Genomic DNA, 21,639 nt, shown 5'->3' on the forward strand with positions numbered 1-21,639 from the left:
CCCTTTATCCTTTCCCTTTTGCTTCTCTTCTTTTCTCAGCTATTTGTAAACTGTTAATTTGTCTGTCTTTCTAGTACCATATCTCCTCCAGAACTTTCTGTCCATAAGGTGCCTCCTTTCCCTTGCACCTATAGGCCACACCTAGGGATCCTGGAGCATTTTCTGGTTTGGTCAGAATGTTGACATTTAACACTTTTGCTCTCCCACACTCCACTCCCTTTCTGCCTCCACAATTGCTGGATATTGAAACAGCTCAAATCAGTCACTCATACCTACCCTCCCCCTCACACACACACAAACACACACAGACGCCTCCTAGCCACCTGGAAAAAAAAAGGGATCCCCTTGACTAAATAATCAGACATTTCTTTAAAGGAAATTAGAATATGGAAGCCCTATATTTCCACCGAGTAAATCAAATCATACAGAGGATTCACAAAAACTATGGGTTAATGGATCCTTTATTCTTGTGCACAACAGTAATCCTGGCTCTCTTACCTGCTACCACAGATGTTTTCTCTAATCTAGACTCAACAACAAACTGGCCATATTCTCACTTTGATGGTGATTATAATAATGCAATTTCTATGTGCCAGGCCCTTTACATTAACTTATTCAACCCTTATACCATACCCATGAAATATGTATTATTCTGATTCTACAGGTATTTAAGACAGTTAAGTCTTGCTCAAAGTGGCATAGCTAAAAAGGGTCAGAATTATGATTCAGATTAAGCACATGGCATCCACATGCTTACCAAGTATACTACATTAATACAGAGTGATTCAATCTCTAAGTCATCATCACAAAAAGGAAAGAGTAGGATTAAAAAGAAGTGTGTTAGAGTGAAATGGTTTTATAAAGAAATTAAATTAATGTAAGCATTTTTAAAAAAAAAAAAAGAAAAATAAAAAGAAGTGTGGAAGACCTGGTGCTCCTCTCTGGCTTCTCTCTCTCACTCCTTTGTCATACATTTGCTGAGTACAGGTAATGTGCCAGTCTATCCTTGGTCTGAGAGTATAAAGAATAACATATGGTTACTGCCCTCATTATCCATTGAGAAGGAAAACCAGGTAAACAGCTGTGGTTCAGTATGATGTTGTAATTGAAAAACATAAACAAGGCATTATGGGAAGACTGGGAAGAAAATAAAGCCCAAGGAATTCAATGCTTTTACTAAACTTATTGACAGTCTATCTCCAGGAAAAGAGTAGGTTTTCTAAGGGAGAATCCAGACTAGCTCCATTCTAAACTAAGTTTTATGAAAAGTAACTGTCTGCTTGCTCTCCCTACACTAAAAAGGAAAAATACTAGCTAGGTCAACTCCATTCATTTACTTGAAATCAGAAATCATTTACTACCTTCTTCCTTCCTCACCTACAGTTTTATGAGGCAGGACTCAGATCAATTTGGACAATTTCAATCAGCAGTCTGGAACTGGCCACTTCCCTGACATCTAGACTCCCTAAAGGTACATTGCTTTGTTTAATTAGATCCTCCTACACCTTCCCTTCCAGTTCCACAGCAATGAGACTTGAAATTAAGTAAGCAAAGACACATGGATAACTGGTCTTTACTATTGATTCCTATTATTGAGACATTCTACCAAGCTGGTTTTATTATATATACATGGCCCAGAAGTAGTGAACCATACTGTTTCTTCCATACTTCCAGAAAGCACTAGATACTTCCTATTATTTATATTATTAAAAACCATGAACTTGAATTCAGAGTGCAGCAGTCAGTAGAGGTACCAGTCATTATGTTTAGCTTCCTAAATAGATAGCAGAGTTTCATTGTTGTTGTTGTTCAGTCACTAAGTCATGTCTGACTCTTTGCAACCCCATTAACTGCAGCATGCCAAGTTTCCCTGTCCTTCACAATCCCCCAGAGTTTGCTTAAACTCATGTCCATTGAGTCAGTGATGCCATCCAACCATCTCATTCTCTGTTGCCCCCTTCTTCTCCTGCCTTCAATCTTTCCCAGGATCAGGGTTTTTTCCAGTGAGTCGGCTCTTCACATTAGGTAGCCAAAGAATTTCATAGGAGAGCCAGAAATTGAAAACACCTTAGAAAAGCCAAGCCACAAAACTTCACAAACAATCCAGGAGAGCTAAAATCTCTTTTCTTTTCTCCTGAGTAACCCAGGTTCCATTCTCTCTTAACTAAGAATAGCTAGTATCTTTGTAATAAAAGTCTATTAATTTTTCAGTCAAGTCAAGAAACAAACAGTGTTTGGACCCTGGCAACAAAATCTATGGTATTACAACTAGAAAGGTCTAGAAAACAAGGTTACCTGACATACCTTGAATAAAGAAGGCTATTAGGAGCTTCAGCCAGAACAGGGGATGAAGGAAAGAGCATCTTCAGATGTTTGACCTACTGTGATGAGATCAGCTAACCAAAGACCAGGCCTGTGTGCTACCCAGCAGATCACTATGGATGCCCAGGTTGGGGTTAAAAGGTTCCTAAAGACAAATGTGTTAGAGAAGACTCTTGAGAGTCCCTTGGACTGCAAGGAGATCCAACCAGTCCATTCTGAAGGAGATCAGCCCTGGGATTTCTTTGGAAGGAATGATGCTAAAGCTGAAACTCCAGTACTTTGGCCACCTCATGCAAAGAGTTGACTCATTGGAAAAGACTCTGATGCTGGGAGGAATTGGGGGCAGGAGGAGAAGGGGACGTCAGAGGATGAGATGGCTGGATGGCATCACTGACTCGATGGACGTGAGTCTGAGTGTACTCCAGGAGTTGATGGACAGGGAGGCCTGGCGTGCTGTGATTCATGGGGTCGCAAAGAGTCGGACACGACTGAGCGACTGAACTGAACTGAACTGAAAGACAAATGAAGAATAACCATCTGACCCAAGAACTGCTAAGAATAATATTTATTCAGGGAATCTATCTATCTGCAGGACCTGGACCTGGAGTTTTTATTTAATGAGAAAAGATAAGAACACTATAACCTGCACTTCAGAAAAGACCTGAAAGGCAAACAAAGAAAGGAGACACACACATATAATCTCAGGAAAAGAAACATTTCTACAAAGGAAAGAATATATGATAGTTTGAGGCAACCAATCAGAGATCAGCTGGTTTCATTTGCAGGAAAATGTCCTACAGAAATAAATATTCGGTAACTAGATACAGCAAGCCTTGAAGATAGAAACCACTTTTGTTTACCATAGGAGATTATAAATGTGAACATATCTATGAATAATAACTAGCACTACTGATAATGCAATAATCTCTTACCTTTACATATAACTCAGACAATAAGTGATAACGTCTTTGAATACAAGGGACAATGAATTTGTGTGAGGGACTTAGTTGAAAGTACTGGTTTGTTTCACACCAGCTGTCAAATAGGCCTCTCAAAACTCCTTTAAGTATTGGAAACAGTGACCTGGGGATGAAAGGCCTGTAGCCCAGGAACTGATCCCTTGAGCCACCCAGATCTCGTCACTGACGATACTGATTAATCCATGCTGACAAACCAGATTTGAATCAATAGAAATTATCTGTAACAAGAAACTAATTGTGTATTTAGTAAGTTCAGGGAAATTTTGGGTGGCTTTAAATTTATATGGAAAAGACTCTATTGACTTTTGGAATCAAAATTCATACCACCTTAAGGCAATATTGCCTTGGGTTGTAATAACTTATGGTGTTCTATTTTCTCTCTTGAGTAACGTATGGTCTGAAGGCATGTAATCTGTTTACTCGTAGACTATGAAAATTCTGTAATTGTTATTTATGGGGACTTAAGATCTATGTACATAATGAGAAAAGCACAGAACATGTACCTCTTATACTACTTTCATACAAAACATCCCTGTTTAAATGAACCAGCAAATCACAGCCAATTTCAAGCCACTTTACAATCTCAGTTCAAATTATGCAGTGGCTTAGAATAGTAAAAAGATGTCCCTAAAGTTGCATCATCTTTAGGAGACAGGAGACCTCAGGTGTTAGAGAGCTGCTGAGAGGCAAAGTGGATGAACCAATGAACCAGTGCTGAATTTATATTGTACTTTTCACACAGGAAGATTATCTAGGCCTCCAGTACACCTACACGTGAATCCATGTGTGACATCTAACTCTTCACTTAATTTCCTTATGGACCATTTTTCTGGAAAGGAAGATGGAAAATTTCAGCCAGCCACAAATGGACTGAGACCCTCCGATCTCATTTCACATCGAGCAGGTGTCCCAGACAGGGTTTGAAACTGAGCTACAAAGGTGAAAAAAAGAGAGAGAAAATACTAATAGAGCTAAACAAATGGCCCTTCATAGGAGCTACGGCATCAGCTTAAACTAGGTTTGTCTCAGTATCTAGAGTAAAGCCTTGCCTTGTGCTCTTTGCAATTCAGTAGTATTAAAATCCTCTTTTTAGCAGAAACTGCTAACATATCTAACAGAAGGACCTTACTAATCGTTTCTCTCTCAAGGAGGAAAGAAGTCTAAAGGCCAGAGCTTGAGGTCACAGGTCTATGAGGGAATGTGGCAAGGTCTGTACTTTATCAAATGCAGGAGCCACAAGAAACCTTCACCTCTTAACCAGGTTGCTCTTTTTGTGGCCAAAAACAGAACTCTTCAAACCATTCTTTGCCTTAGATGGATAAAAATCCCTCTGAATATTCACCAGACCCCCTCTAGCATGACTGCATTGGTTATATTAAGGATTTTAGGCAGACTATTAGGATTTGTTCTGAATAGTTGCGCCACGGTACCAAGCACATGTAGGGCAATAGGTGAAAAGGTAAAGAACCTCTGTTTAATAGAGTTTACATGCTGTATGGGTCTAAATTGTTTAGCTGCCTGATAGAATTTTTATAAAGCCTAAAATAAATATCCATAAACTTAACAGATATGCAGGAGAACTTAAAAAACTGCTTGTTTTTTTCCTTTAAAGGTCACACTTTTTTCCCATAACAGTAAACAGCATGATAAAATGCCTTCAATATATCATAAATTATGGAAAATAACCACTGACTTTTCAAGATAGTTTAGGATATAAATACTTGGATAGTAATGCTATAGATGGTTTTCAAATATGAGTGAGAAGTATTTCCAAACTCATCACTGTTCAAATAAATTATGAATGTGATATAAATTAAAAATTAGAATATTAGCCACACTTAGAAAAAATAGTTCTAGAATAGTCCATTTACTCATTACATACATTGATTTGAAATTGTACAGATTTGAAAACCATTGACAATGGACCTAGGACCACTATTAATATATCTGAAAATCTATTTGATTTTATCCTTTGGCTGTCTCCCTGGTTCAGTGGTATCACCTAAAGATTCAAGTAATCCCTCAGTCCACTAATGTGTTTACCAAATATCCTAACTGATACCATTTAAAAGAAATAACAAAATAAAAGTAACCTTAAGAAGATATAACAGTAGTATCCTAGGCTGTCTTCAAAAATTTTCCCTATTCTCTAAACCACATCTCCAGCCCTGACTTGTCACAGAGCCCCATTCCTGTGTGTCATCTATGTATAACATATTTCCAATTGAATTTTCCTCAGTATCTCAGACATTATAAACCAGGGATGAGCAATCTATGACCCATGGCCAACTTTGGCCAGCAGTCTGTTTTTGTAAAGGCGTATTAAAACTCAGCTACCTATATTAATTTACATATGTCTGTGGCTTCTTTTGCCCTACAGTGACACAGTTGAGCAACAGATCATACAGTCCACAAAGTCCTTTACAGAAAAAAATCTGTCAATCTGTTATAAACACAAAAGAAAACTTACGATCTTTTCCCTAAAACATGTGCCTCTCTTCAGTTCCTACTTCCTGTTGTTGTTTAGTTGCTGTCATATCTGACTTTTGCGACCCCATAGACTGTAGCCCACCAGGCTCCTCTGTCCGTGGGATTTCCCAGGCAAGAATACTGGAGCGGGTTGCCATTTCCTCCTCCAGGGGATCTTCCTGACCGAGGGATAGAACCTGCGTCTCCTGCCTTGGCAGGTGGATTCTTTACCACTGAGCCACCAGGGAAGGTACAACTATAACTCTAATTTGGGGGCTTATCATGACACATTCATTTTATTGCCTAGCCTCCATTCTAGTTATATACTGCTGCGTAACAGAACACTCCAAACATAATGACTTTAAAAACCACCATTGTTTTATATCTCATGATTCTATGAATCAGAAATTTGGGCAAGATTCTGCCGGGCAATTGTTCTGCTCCATTTAGCATGAATGAGAGTTGCTCATTGGAATTTATCTGATAGCTGGCTTGTCTGGAGGGCTCAAGGCAGCTTCATTCACATGTCTGGTGCCTTCATGGGGACAGCTGGACAACTGGATTCAGCTGGGCCCTTTTGCTTGCCCTGTAGTCTTCAGTTTTGCTCATCTGACACCACCATTCCTTGGTGACTTTCACTGTGTACATCTTCCCTATGTTTGAGTTTGTTGAGGATGCTTTTGCTTGGCTCCTGTCTCCCAGAGTTTCCAGCACAGTGTCACTAAGCACTCAAATGTTATCCTATTAATAGGCTTTAACTTATGACCTGTTTGCTTCAAAATAATATCTTCTAGGCCTGACTAATTCTGTTATGCATCAGGGCTAGGATAATCTGCACTCCTGAAGAGCATCCTAAGGGAATTTAGGAGTGTTTTTCTGTTTAGTGCTACTATTACCTTTTGCCAGCCTGGATGAACATACTATGACAGAGACAGAGAGAGAGTAATTAGGGGTAGGGGTGGGGAAGAAGAACACAGGGTATAACTCAGTGTCATATATGAAGTAGATACCAAATAAATATTAAATGAAGACGATAAGCCCACATCATGACTGATGGATTTGTGCGGAGAAGCCAATGAATGACATTTTTAAACATGCCATAGTCCTTTGGGCACTTTTATAAAGCTCAATTAATTCTGGTATTAAGGAACAAATATAATTTATATCATTCTAAATAAAATCATAACAAAGGGGAGAAAAGTACCATAGAAAAGTAGGTATAATTAGCTAATTTAAAATTCAATCTCTTACTATGTTACTGAATCTGCGTTTGTTTATAGTTTCCCTAGAACCTTAACAGTGCCAGAAACATGAAGGTTAGTCAAGGAATACAATTCTCTGAAGCTATCTACTTGCCATGCTAGTATTCTATATGCTATAAACCCAAATAGATGGTGTTCCTGGCATGTAGTTACAAAACTATCTGAAGAAAAGGACTATTTTAGGCAAAATTAGGGGTTATATTTTGCAAAGTAACTAGAAATAAGAAAAGTTTGCTGTAATATTTACTGCTTTAGAACCCTCCTCCCCGCCACAAAAAGAATCTCTATTTTTTTTAATTTTAATTGGAGGCTAATTACTTTACAATATTGTAGTGGTTTTTGCCATACATTGACATGAATCAGCCATGGGTGTACATGTGTTCCCCATCCTGAACCCCCTTCCCACCTCTCTCCCCATCCCATCCCTCTGGGTCATCCCAGTGCACCAGCCCTGAGCACCCTGTCTAATGCATTGAACTTGGACTGGCGAAGATTCTCTATTTTGGACCAGAATATAGCTCCATTTGAATTGTTAAGATCTGGTATTACTTAACTTCACTTCCGGTGTTTTAAGATGACATCAGAAGGAGCCTTGCCTTTTCTTACAGAAAAGCCTAATGGCTAGCTAATTCTGGAAACGAATTTCTTCCCTGCTGCTATTCTTAGCCAGAGACAGTCATTTGAATGCTTTACACATACACACACACACACACAAAAAGGCCTCAAGCCTCCTCCTGTTTCACCTTTTCATTGCTCAGTGATCATTTAGAAAGCAGACTTGTTCCAGACAGCTTTAATTAAACTGTACCAAGGAAGCAGATAGATGTCAATGGGAATGATCCATAACATGAGGCTAAGCATGTATTTAACACTGTTCCATCCAGTTCAATCACCTTCTAGCATTTCAGTGGCTTTATATTCATGTGGCAAAGAATGAATGTGTATATGTGTGTTTTTTTAATCCATCCCATTAGTGGCCATATGCTTGGGCTTCAATGGATATAAGAACTGTCTGCAATCTGCCAGGGATTTAGGGACATCAATAATTTGTGAATAGTCATGTTGGTACTGGTCGAAGGGTTAAGTGCTCTGCACACCAGGGGCACCTCTTAGGGGATCTGAACTCTTAGTTGACTGTTAGGGACCTTATCCCCTGTGGGGCTTCCTACTACATGCTGCTTGTCAGATACATCCAGCTGTAGCTGGGAAGCATTATCAGCTTGGGGATTTAAAGATCTGTGTTAAGTACTGATAGAATGGTATCTTTGAGTTAAAAAGCGGGGAGTATATTGTGGCAAACTCAAGGAGGTTTTCACGGTCCATGTGAAGCATATGTTCTCTCCTTTTGCATGTTCTTTCATATATTCCTCATGGCTAAATAACACAGCATCCTTCTGAGAAGAGTTTATATTTAACATTTGCTCCCACAGTTGTCTGGTAGATTAGACTGTGTCAGTCAAAGTAGAAAGACAAATGTCTCTTTAAGAGAAATTTTGCCATAAAAGGCTTTTCTTCCTATTCCCCTAAAGAAGATGAGGGACAGGTAACGTGAATGAATTTTGAAGTACTGGTCTTCCCTGAAGATTTCTCAAATAAGGTTATTTTAATACTGAAAGAAACAGAGATCACATAAAACCTTTTGCATTATGTGTTAGCCCATGACTTCATGTCCACCTAAAGCCTTGTCTGTCTTACTCACTATTGCAGCCCCTGCACTTGGCACAGTGCCTGGCAGATGAAAGTGAAAGAGAAAGTGAAGTCGCTCAGTTGTGTCTGACTCTTTGCGATCCCATGGACTGTAGCCCACCAGGCTCCTCAGTCCATGGAATTTTCCAGGCAAGAGTACTGGAGTGGGTTGCCATTTCCTTCTCCAGGGGATCTTCCCAACCCAGGGATCAAACCTGGGTCTCCGGCACTGCAGGTAGACACTTTACCATCTGAGCCAAGTACTTAACAAATGCTTGTGGGACGAAAGGATGGATGGATAGATGGGAGAAAGAGAGGAAGGGAAGAAAACACTTGGGGGAATTCTTTTGTAAGTCTGACCTGCATGCAAGTAGTTGCTCTCTAGAATTTTCTAGGAGCTATTTTGGATCTGGGAATAGCTGTTTGGCAATAAAACTTTCCATAGTTTTAATGGATAGGGATTTCAGAGCAAACTTACAGTAGTATGACCTCTTAGTAATACTAGCACTTAGTTCTCTTATTGAGTAAAGATAGGAATAATTATGTTGTGATGACAGGTTTCCATCAGATTATTTTTGCTACCATATATCTAGATGTGGTTTTGTTAAAACAATATAACAATATTAAACAATATTAACAATATAAACAATATTAACAATATAAAACAATATTAAAATATGACTGGATACTACCATAGTAAAGCATACTGTGGTTTCTTAAAGGAGAGTAATGATGATGAAGTAAGCAGAGGGCTCTTCAGTCCTTCTTTCCTTATATGTGTAATCTGACCTTTATAAATATAGAGATAGTTTGTCTAGTTTACAGTTGAGATTCTATGTGTGTTCATTTCCAGTAATTCCAGCCTTCTTACCTTGGAGTCATTTTATCCATTCCTTAATTGTCCCTAGTTGATGTCTAGAAAGTCTTTTTAAACTTCTTAACTGCACAGTGAGGCCTCAGTGGACACCTAGATTGTGTCTGCTTGGGAAGATGCCAAGCACTAATGAGTATTTTGTTTAATGTAATGGAAACTGAAAGCGCATGGCTTCTTCCTTGACTGATCAATGCCCACTTCTGTTGTTTGAAGGTATCTATAGATTCTGAATTCTAGAAAAAAGGTCACAAAGGGGCAGCTACTTAGTGTCTGCCTAGGAAGTACTTGAGGATTCAGAAATTGTGCTTATATGGCGCTCAGTATAGGTAGAAAGTACTAGAGTTAGTACTTTAGCCTCTCTGTTCAGATAAGCCAGCCTTTCTTTCAAACCCAAATTCCATAATCTTAAACTTTGCCATGTTAATTTAAACTATTTCATGTTAATTTATTCCCTAATTATTATTTTTTTAAATCATGTTGTTAAATTTTAGGCCAAGCAATATACACTTCTATGTAATCATTTATTTTGGTATTATTTTATTATTATAAAGGAATTGGTATATATCATATTTGCTTTATTGTTTGCTTTTTCCAAGTTTAAGTCACAATGTGTTCAGCACAAATTTTAGTGTAAATAATTAAGACACTATTTCTTAGTTATATAAACAGATTTGCTGAAAAACCAAACCTTAAGCAATTCAGTAGGCCAACAAGATCAAGTATGTTTGAGTAAAAAGTAATGATTTCCATGTGTTACTAATGTTCTACACACAACTAAGTGGAAAGCGTAGAGGGTGTTTCTGAGATTTCATTGAACCATATCTGGCTGAACAGATACAGAGCTCCCTTTGGTTGTACTTATAATTTACAGCCTACTTGAATGTGCTAGATAATTTTCAAAAGTAAAGATTTCAAGCCACTTAAAAACTCAAAAGAGATTTACCTCTCATCTAAAGCTTCCTGGGTTTAAAGATCTCATAAAAGGTCCATGGAGATGGTAAGAAAAGATGGGTTTTAAATCTGAAGAATGGAAATAATTTAATTCTTCAACGTTGACTATAATGACTCACTTTCTCTTTGTTTATTTCCAAACTATCATCTTGCTTCAATCATACTATTATATACCTTTAAGAGACTCTGGAACAACACATCCCAAGCCTCCCTGAATTAGAGTTTATAATAGAAACCCTGCCTGACCCTTAATAATTGTTACTTTACTGAAATACTGTAATACTTAAACTAAGTTGCTTATTACACCAAACATGAAGTCCTTTGACCCTTAAGGTTCAATATTGATCAGCCCTACTTCTGTCAATACTCACCTCGAGTGTCAACAGTTTTCAATGTGGAATAAATTCAAGAATGGATAGTCTTTTTAATCCATAGAAATTTAAAACACTTCATTCCTACGCATTATAATTCTTACCCAGTTAAATAATTGCTTATTTCTTCCATACTCTGACTGGAGATGGGGCATCATTGTGAGTATATCATTCAATGTGATTACAATAAGTTAGCTATAAATGATTCTTACATTGGGTACAGGATTCATGTAAAAATTTTAACTGATAAAATGTTTCTCCAAAAGAAGACTTAAAGCAAGTGTACTGCAAATTCAACAAAAGTGGCTGAGCAATTTTTTAATCTTGAGATCATGAGGGGGAAATGCTTTTAAAAAGAATATTCAAGTGCTTGCTTTGCCCTTGGATAATGCAATAGCAAATTCACTTTTTTTAAGCTGTCATATTTTTCAGATTGTCAAATGCATATCAAAGAGCTATTCTCTTGGCAAATTTTATGAATTTCAGTTCCGTTTTCTTGACAATTTAAAATTCAATTATTCCAATTATAACTAAAGGTCATTAGTCTAATGTGGCAACTTCATGACAGTTTTAGTTACAAGAGAATTTCTCAGTTTAGACAGGAAATTCTGCCATATGAGAAATTTTTATTGTACTAAAAAGTTGGATGATAGTAGAAAAGATTTTGGTTTTCTTCTCATGCTTTTATTATTTACTAATGAAAACATATACTTATTATAAATATGTGATTGGAAGAAAATTACATAATATCTCATGCCTCACTTCTATGATTAACATCACCAAATTAATAGCAAATGCCTTCTGATATTGCTGGTTTTATCATCATTATATTTTTTCTTGAATATTTCTTTTGAATTGCATTCCTTTCTAATTTTAAATAACCTTAACCTGAACATCATTTTCAGATCTAGGGGAATACATTTTCATTTCAATCATGTTACAGGTAGAATTTCTATTAAGATGAAAAAGGAGATGAGTTGGAGACCTGGTAAATATTTTAACATTGGTTCTACTTGGTGTGATAATGGAGAACTCCTCAGGGAAAACATACCACAGAACCAGACACAGTGGGTGCTGAATGTCAGGCCCACAAAATACAAGAGTCTTTATCCTTGTCCTACCTCCAAAGAAACTGACTTTGCAGCGGCAGATAAATGGTAGATAAATGCATTCAACAGCTATCAGTTGTGCATCTGCTCTGTGCAAGGTCAATAGTGAAAACTCACCATTTTCTGTTTTTGCATTTTAGTGTTTCAGACCCTGTTAGAGGTACAGATGAACAAGATGGTACCTGCACTGGTCCCGGTACCCGTGATGCATTTACCCTGAGGAGAAATGGTCCATGTGGCTTGCCGGCAAGCACTTAGCTTGCTTGGGAGCAAGCTCTCCACACTAACTGTTCTCATCACCGTTCTGAAATCTCTGTGTCACGGACGCACAGCTGTCCTAAGGATTTTAATACTGCAATTCATAGGCCTTTTGTTACACAATAAGCCCCCAAATGCCTTTCTACCTAGATGTAAACATGTGTTTCCCTTCAAGATTTCAAAAATGTTCCCTAGCAACACAAACTCTCTGAACTTTTAGCTTCCTGCTAGAGTCGTGTAAAGTCAGCCTCTTCTGAGTCACTGGTTGATTTTTTTCTGGCAGTATGGTTTACCAATTGCCTCATCATTATCATTTCTTGTCCACTGACCAGAAAGGCTGGAGGTGTACATGACAGTTGTGTTTGGCATTCTATATGGTCTCCCTATCAGCTCACTTTTGAGGCCCAGTATTTAGCAGAGACTGTTCTTTTCTATACAGCAGCTCATTAGTTTCACCCACTATTGTGCTAAGCATGCATTTTACCTGCACTATTTCATTTCACCCTCACAGTGATCCTCTGTGGTGCAGAGATAAAAATGACTAGGACGTGATCACCACAAACTGAAGAACCAGGACATGAACCAGGAGGATCTGACTCCAGAGCTCTTGTTCTTAACCACTTCATTTATACTGCTTCTGCAAGAATGGCCTTTATATAATTAAAATTATATAATTTATTTTAAAAATTTATTAGAAGAGTAAATCCTAAGAACACAAAAACTAACTCTCGGTCAAAATGAACGCTTTTTTATTGGTGTGCTGAAGAGACTGCTAGAGAGACATGTACCTTTACTGTTAATTTACAAGTAGGACACAGGAGCAGAAAATGTGGTGATAAAAGACTATTTCTGTCTTTTTAGACATTCAGCACATTCTCCCATCACCTAATTGTTTAGATATGTATTCTGCAGTGTCCTTTAGCTTCCCTACCATAGTCAAGGCTTCCCTGGTGGCTCAGAGGTTAAAGCATCTGCCTCCAATGCAGGAGACCTGGGTTCAATCCCTGGGTTGGGAAGATCCCCTGGAGAAGGAAATGGCACCCCACTCCAGTACTCTTGCCTGGAGAATCCCATGGACGGAAGAGCCTGGTAGGCTACAGTCCACAGGGTCGCAAAGAGTTGGACACGACTGAGCCACTTCACTTCACTTCACTTCACTTCACCATAGTCAAAAGGTACTGTATAGCTATTTGCATGTAAGTGGTGAGGTTTATTTTGAATAAAGAGTGAATGTAACTTTCATTTTTGCCTGTAATATATAAACATGAATCGATAAAAATTCTTCCTGAATCTTCTCCAAGAAATGGCATGCATTTCCAATTAATCTCATAACTTTAACTGTTTGGCCATGTTCCACAATTGATAGATGTTATTTTAGTTCAGATACAAAGAAGAGAGAGAGAATACACCCAGGCCAGAGGATGGGGTGTATATTAACTTTTAATCACATTTTGCTCACCTAGTCAGTGTTTTTTTTGAAACCCAACATACTTTGGTTGATCTCTGGGACTATTGTTGTCAGTTCTTAACAAATTGCAAAAATGACATGCCCTACAGAATCCATCAAATTGGTGACAGAACTTACACAGGGTCTAGGACATCAAGGCTATCCGTTACCTTTCAAGGGTGGGTGTCCATGGAAAATCACTAAGCCTCTATAAAAGATGGCTTTTAAGGAGCAGTTTGGCTGATGGGCTGGGAGAGAAGGAACTTGAAGTCTGACTAAAGATATTCAATGAAAGTAAGAAAAACATAAGGCAGAAACTAAAGAACTTTTGAGATATTAAAAAACCATATATTTTCCTTCATTATTGTCTACATGACAGTATCCAAAACCCTTCATGCAAGGCCCTCCAGAAGCTGTGCTGACCTGTTTTTCAGGTCTTACTTCCCAGAATTCTCCCCTGTGTTTTCTGCCCTCTATCACACTGGGTGCTTTTTCCCAGCACCATGGTATACCTTCATGTCTGAGTGCCCCTGGTACCTTTCCACCTTTGCCCCTGTGTCATCTGCTTCACAAAATGCCACTCTCTTTTTATGAGAACTCTGCACCTCTCCTCTCTCCCACCTCCACTCACCACACCCAACAAGCACAAGTAACTGCCTTTTCCCCAAGCTCCTCTAGTTCTCTCAGTATCTTCTTTATCATGCTGACATTTGCTAAGGGTCAAATGCAGAGCCTCTTTCAAGGTCTTGTCTCCAAATCTAGTCACATAAAGTACTGGAGGTTAGGGCTTCAACATATGGATTCTGGGCAAACACAATTCAGCCCCTAAGAGTATCCACTACCTCATTCATCCTTACAAGCAACAGCTGCAGCCTCTCTGTACCTCTGCACTATTTTCACCATTAGTTTCGTCAAAAACACAGCGTTTCTGTGCCTAACTCTACTCCTTCCGGCTCCCACAGTCTAGACCTCAAGTCTGTTTATTTTGCAAAGGGACTTTGTTCCTTAATGAGTGAATAAAGACAATGGTTCCAAATTCCAGGGTTTCTTACAGAGTTTAAATTGTCAAATGCCAAGCCCTTGTGTCAATATAAGGAAACAGAAAAACAACTCCCTTTTTTAGCACCGAGAAAACAGAAAACAAATATATTTTGGAGAGGTTGCAGTCATTAAAAGCTTGAGAAAGGAATCTAAAGGTACATATACTAGCCATTTCAAGTGGACAAACGCTGGCCTAGTTAAGGAGGATGACTGGTGCTTACTACCTAGTGTATCAGCCTACATTCTGACCCTGGGACCTATGAAACACCCATGGACATGAAGGGATTCTTTCTTGTGAAAAAAAAAAAAGTGCTAACTTTTCAGAGGGTCCTAATTCCAGGCCAAAATGAGGAGCATTGACTAAAGCCTCTTTAGAATTCTGCAAACTTTCCTGTTTCCACATTCGTCAGGGGTAAGCAGGCGGACTCTTAGGCAGTATGAAGACACTATGTTAGAGGGCTCACCTATTTCCGTCTCCTCTCTCATAAATCATTCTCACACTGTGCCCAGAAAAAGCAATTACCTGCGATCCAACGCACTGCATTTGAGCTCCAAGTGGAAACCTGCAGTGGATGAAACTAACCATGACCTCAATTTGGAGCTGGCCTCATGTTAGGCCTCCTTACTTCAGAGGGGGAATCAGTATCCCCTGTGCTCTTTTCACTCAAGTGCTGCAAAGGGAGGAAACAATACAGACGTTCAAGACACGGTAACTCCTCTCCAATCAAGAATTCTTTTCCTTTTCTGCGTGGGAAAATTTGAAGTCATCCCTGTGGGAAGGATTGTTTTGGGGGTGAGGGACTGCTGATGCTACCCTTACCGAGCCTCTGTATTCTTCTCTCCCCCTTTCACTTCCTCGGGCTTTTAATAGATTACATCAAGCTTTTAACAGTTTACATCAGTATGGTGATGCAATTTATGCGTGTAAATAAATGGAAATAGCTAGTAAATATTCAGAAAGCAGCAGAACCATCTTTTAACACACGTTATACTGGTGAATATTTTTTCATACTTTCCCAGATCTACTGCTGAAGAGCATTTCCTAGAGATCTTTGTAGCAATGTATGCATCCAAATATAGTGTGAGGCATCACCTCACTGGAGTCAGAATGGCCATCACCAAAAAGTCTACAAACAATAAATGCTGGAGAGGGCATGGAGAAAAGGGAACCCTCCTACACTGCTGATGGGAATGTAAATTGGTACTGTCACTATGGAAAACAGAATGGAGGTTCCTTAAAAAACACTAAAAACAGTTACCATATGATCCTGCAATCTCACTCCAAGGCCTATATCCAGATATCTATTTAGAAAAGATACATGCATGCCAATATTCATAGCAGCACAATTTACAGTAGCCAAGACATGTAAGTTAAATGACCATCAACAGATGAATGGATAAAGAAATGTGGTAGATGTATACAATAGGGTATTACTCTGCCATAAAAAAAAGGGAAATATTGCCATTTACAAGAACATGGATGGACTGAGAGATTGTTATACTAAGTCAGACAGAAAAGACAAGTATATGAAATCATTTATATGTAGAATCTAAAAAATGGTACAAATGAACTTATTTACAAAACAGAAAGAGACTTACACACACAGAAAATAAACTTGTAGTTACCAAAAGAGAAGAGGGGATGGAGGGATAAATTAGGAGTCCGGGATTAACAGATACACACTACTATACATAAAATAGATAAACAACGAGGACCTACTGTATAGCACAGGAAACTATAATCAATACCTTTTAATAACTTATAATGGAAAAAAATCTGAAAAAGAACACATATATACATGTGTAACTGAATCACTGTGCTATATACCTGAAACCAACATACCACTGTAAATCAAGTATACTTCCAATTTAAAAAAAACTAGTCTATGCGGATGGCTATCAGAGCATCCAAAATACAAAGTTGTGTTAGAAGACTATCAGCACAAAGTTATAGGCAGTTATGGGAACATATGCATTTTTTAAAGGAGCCTTTAAAAAAGGCTTGTGTATATCAGGCTGTGAAAATACCTATTAGTAATTTTTTTTCCATATCAGTGTTGTGTACGTGCTTGTCTGCCTCGTTTGTTTCATCCTCTTTCTCATCACTCAGAATTCTTCCTGCTCTTTCTCTAATTGCTGGGCAGCACAGAGATGGAAGGATTAGGCTAAGCAAGTAGAGCCTGCAGAGAGCAGAAACAGATTTACTAACTTTGATGGCGGCTTCTAGTGAGTCCTTACCATACACATGGCTGGGTTGCCATAAAGCCAGCTGAGCTGATCACCCTAAATAGATTAAAAGATGACATCGACAGATTTTGAGCAGAAATGATTTCATTCTTTCCTCTCTCCAGTTACATGGTTAGCTGGTTCATGCACTGATTTGTTATAGCACATGGGGCTGGCTCGCAGTCCCTGCAAGCCTTCTGAAGTCTTGATAGCATCGGAAACTGTCTCCTGAGAATGTGCAAGAGAGGAGGTCTGAGCTCCTCTCCTTCAAGGACACTCTCTTCAATCCATTATCTCCTACTCAGGTGCAATAGTCTAGTCTATCAAAATACAGTGATTGAATAAAACTTTTATTTCAGATAATGAATGCACTGATTTAATAAAGGGTTTGTACTACATGGTATTATAGTTCCCTAAATGAACACTGAAATGCTAAAATGGAAAAATTTACCATTGGTCCGAGTTAAATCATAGCCACTTCTGTTAAACTGCATACCCTAACAAGATACCAATCCATTTGATACTTTTTTAAAAATGTGTTATCTTATATAAGTGCTTAACATTTTCCAGCTGTTTTAAAGCCAACTGTTTTTCCTATCATACGTACATCTGGCATCAGGCAAACAGATTATAGCCATGGACAACTGACTAATTTATGATGTTTTTGTATTTTCATATTTTTGGCAGACTAATCCAGGTTGATATATTAGCCTAGCTTTCTTAGATGAATCTTAAAATCTTGCATTCTTAACAACCCTTTTACCTTTTTCTCTCCCAAACCCTAGAATATTTTTGTCATGTCCTAAAATTTAATTAAAAAACAGAGACAGGGAGAATGAATTGAACCCTTATGTTCTGTCCTCTAGTGCCCCTTCTGCAGTTGACTTCCTAGAAGGAATTATGCATCTGTGTACCAGTGTTTCTTTTGAGAGATCTTTATACTTTTGATCATTTTTCTTCCTAAATTCATTAGGCACACTGACACTGGTGTTTGCATCCTACTGTTAGAATTGCATTTTGTCCAAATGCAATGGGAGCTTGGTAAGCCAAACCAAGCAGGAGTAGAATCAGTTGCTTGCCTTTGCAAAAGAAATATGAAGTTTTAAGCCACAGGGAATGGAGGCAAGACTACTTTCTGTGGTGGTTCTGTTTCTGCATCTTGAGTTAGAGAGGCCAAATCCACTCACCTTCTCAGACGTCTTTTTAATCTGACATCCCCTGGTGGGCCATCCCTTAGCTACTTATGGGAAATCATAACTGCTGGGTTGAATATGCCATATTCTTCCTTTAAATATCCGCCCAAGGCCTCAAAGTAATGGACGTGTTTTTAATAAATCTAATATATAAATCATTCATCAGATACACTTCAAAACAGAGCAGCTATCAGAACACCCTGAAAGATTCATTAGAACATTTTTTTTTGGCAGACATGTCACAGAGTTAAATAAATGTGTGTCAACTCAAAACTGAGATGAGAAATGGCAGAGTGTTTTATGGGTTGAGTCAAGAAGATAGGAATTCTAGTCTCATCTCTATTGCTGACTTGTTTAATGACTGTAGTAATATTTATGACTTACTCCTAACTACTCTTCCTCCTGGCCAAAAAAAACAGACAATGTCTACAGAGGATGTTGAGCTCCTAAGAGAAGGGCCCTAAATAAGTTCAGTTGGCAGTAATAAAGCCCTGCCTTTATAAGCATGGAACCAGTTTGCCTGGATTCAAGTCCCAGCTCCACCACAGCTCGGCATTCAACCGTGACTTAATCCACCACTGAAGTGCACTGGGTATTATACATAATACCACAATGAACATCTGTTAACACATAGATATGTTTATGCGTTTATATGATTATATCTGTAAGGAGAATGGAAAAGTGAACTTCTTCACTCTAAGGTTGGGGCAATTTTAAATGTTCATGTATATTCCTAAATAGTCCTCCAAAGAGGCTATACCAAATTTGTACTCTGGACAGTATACGTAAATTCCTATTTCTCTACACCTTTGTCCATATCATTCATTGGCGATTTTAATTTTTTTAACTTTTATCAGTCTCAGAAGTGAAAGATGGAATTTGACTTTAATTCAAATTTCTTTGAGTGAAGATACTCATCTTTTCATATTTTGATGGCCATTCATTAGTTTTATGCACATCCCAATCCCCATTTTCTACTGGATACCTGGTGAATTTTTTTTTCATTGAATCATAAAGTACTTGGTAGAGAAAGATTAAGATCTTTGTAAAAATATAATTTGGAAAGCAATTCTGATTAATTTTGGTCATGAGGGATATTAATAAATTTGAGAATTTTATGGCAATTGGCACTTTTTGTTGTTCTTGCTGTTCAGTCACTAAGTCATCTCTGACTCTTTTGTGACCCCATGGACTGTAGCACACCACGCTCCTCTGTCCTTCAGTATACCCCAGAGTTTGCTTAAATTCATGTCCATTGAGTAGGTGATGCTATCTAACCATCTCATCCTCTGCTACCTCCTACTAACTGAAAAAGGATAAAACCTCCCCAAGCATGAATAGTGAAAGGATATCACCTGAGTTATTACAATAACTATGGAAATAATCCAGATTATATGTAAAGCACAACGTAAAGGAGTCCAAGGTCTGATCTCTGCTGTTAAAGGATTCAAAGTAAATAACAGAAGACAAACTCACATGAAGTGATAAAAACCTCAGACGGTAAGAGGAAGAAGTGACCATAAATACTCTAAGAACCGAGGAAGGAAAGTTCATCTTCATTGGAGTGGTTAAAGGATACTGCTTAAAATAAAACCACATGCTGGAATAGACAGAGAAAGATTAATAAGTACAAAAGTGAGAAGCAAGGAGAGGAAACAGACAAAGGTGAATGGAACAGAGGCTTGGATGGAGGAATAGGGAAAAGTTTACACACAGAAAGGTGGGTTGGGTCAAATTACTGAAGGTCTTGGCTATCTGGTTTAGCTTGGATTCTACGTTGTTGGAGCAAATGATTTTTTTTTTTTTGTGAAGAGCACTGATATAATAAAAATAATTTTAGGATGATAACAAGTGAATGGAAAATACTGAGTTGCAAAAGGAGATGAGTATTTTATGAATACTTTCTGTGGGGAAGGATCAACTAATTCAAAGGAAGAGTGGTTTATATTTTCTTCAACTTATGAAACATAGAGCTATTATGGAACTAATGCCACATAATGTTACCTAAGAAAATAAGCAAGATCGCAAAACCCAGAATTCTTTGTGTATGTGTTGAGCATTCCAATGCAGTGCCTTTTTCTAAATCTGTGATTCAGCTTTCATACCCTTTCACTCACTCGTCCTAATGATGGTGAGCTTTTCTTTGTTCGGTCTGGAATTCATATTGGTCTTTTCACAGACTTAGAAATTCCAAACATGATATTGTCATTACACCTCATCTGTCATCCTAAGGAATGGCTTTATTTATTCCTGTGATTTAAAGAAATAAAGTGATTGTAGAAGGGGCTTAGAATAATGGGAGGAAGGTGCTGGCTACATAGAACCAGCAGTTTCTTTCTTACTCTATTTCCCTTACATGTTGGTAAGGGCTGGGCAATAGCTCTGAGAGTTCTCTGCACTGTAAATCAGCATTCATTCAACAAGTATTTACGGAGCACCTAGAATGCGTCATGGACCATGCAAGGCACTAGAAACACAGAGCACTGCTTGGAGGAGGGCACAGGGAGCTCTATTCAGTGCTCTGTGGTGACTAAATGAGAAGGAAGTCCGAAAAAGAGGGGATGTATGTATACATATCGAGGACTTCCAGGTAGCTCAGACTGCAAAGAACCTGTCTGCAATGCAGGAGACCTGGGTTCGATCCCTGGGTGGGGAAGATCCTCTAGAGAAGGGAATGACAACCCACTCCAGTATTCTTGCCTGGAGAATCCCATGGACAGAGGAGCCTGGCGGGCTACAGCCCGTGGGGTCGCAAAGAGTAGGACGTGACTGAGGGATTACCACTACTATTATGTATATGTATAGCTGATTCACTTCGCTGTACAGCAGAAACGAACAGAAAGCAACTATACTTCAACAAAAATTAATTTAAGAATAAAGCCAGTCTTTGCTCTTATGAAGCTTACAGTGTGGTGGGACAAATACAAACAAGGCCACATTCTATCGCTGCTGCTCATCACAGGTGACAGGGGGCTGGGCTCCTCTCTCAAAATTTTCCTACATAACAACTCTGTACTGTTGTTAGGGTTTACTTCATGTATTTCTATGTGTTCACTTTTGATAGGCATAAGTGGATAAAAGGAATTAAAGCAATAAGTATCTGGCAAACGTGAAATAGCAGACGTGCTAGTCGCTATGGAAATCACCAAAGAGTAACAATGGAAGCAAATCATAGAATTGGAGAGATACAGTAAATACATCCACCAAAGTAAACTTTCTAATGGGGGTAATGAGTACTAAATTGATGGCACAGATAGTAAGTGCCATGGAAACTCAGAGACTTCCAGAAGGCACCATGTCTCAAAGGATGGGTTGAGTTTGAACAAGGTAGAGGGCATATGAGGAGTCAGTGAGAGTTAGTGAAGCCCAACACAGACTGATTTATGCAGGAGTGGTTCGGGGATTCCCAGCATGGCTGCAAACTTGGGGTCCTATGATTTAAATTGGCTT

General features: G+C 38.5%; 1 long non-coding RNA gene and 1 other non-coding gene across 4 annotated transcripts in view; one reads left to right on the forward strand and one right to left on the reverse strand.

Moving 5' to 3' along the window:
- The window catches only part of LOC138989413 (uncharacterized), a 138,108-nt gene that overhangs the window by 31,153 nt on the left and 85,316 nt on the right, over window positions 1-21,639 (reverse strand). The gene's annotated exons all lie outside the window — the stretch shown is intronic.
- Window positions 13,227-13,298, forward strand: TRNAW-CCA (transfer RNA tryptophan (anticodon CCA)). The gene has a single exon. It is a non-coding gene; the product is annotated as a tRNA-Trp (tRNA).

Source organism: Bos mutus, chromosome 10 (assembly GCF_027580195.1).
Source record: "Bos mutus isolate GX-2022 chromosome 10, NWIPB_WYAK_1.1, whole genome shotgun sequence".
Taxonomy (NCBI): Eukaryota; Metazoa; Chordata; class Mammalia; order Artiodactyla; family Bovidae; genus Bos; species Bos mutus.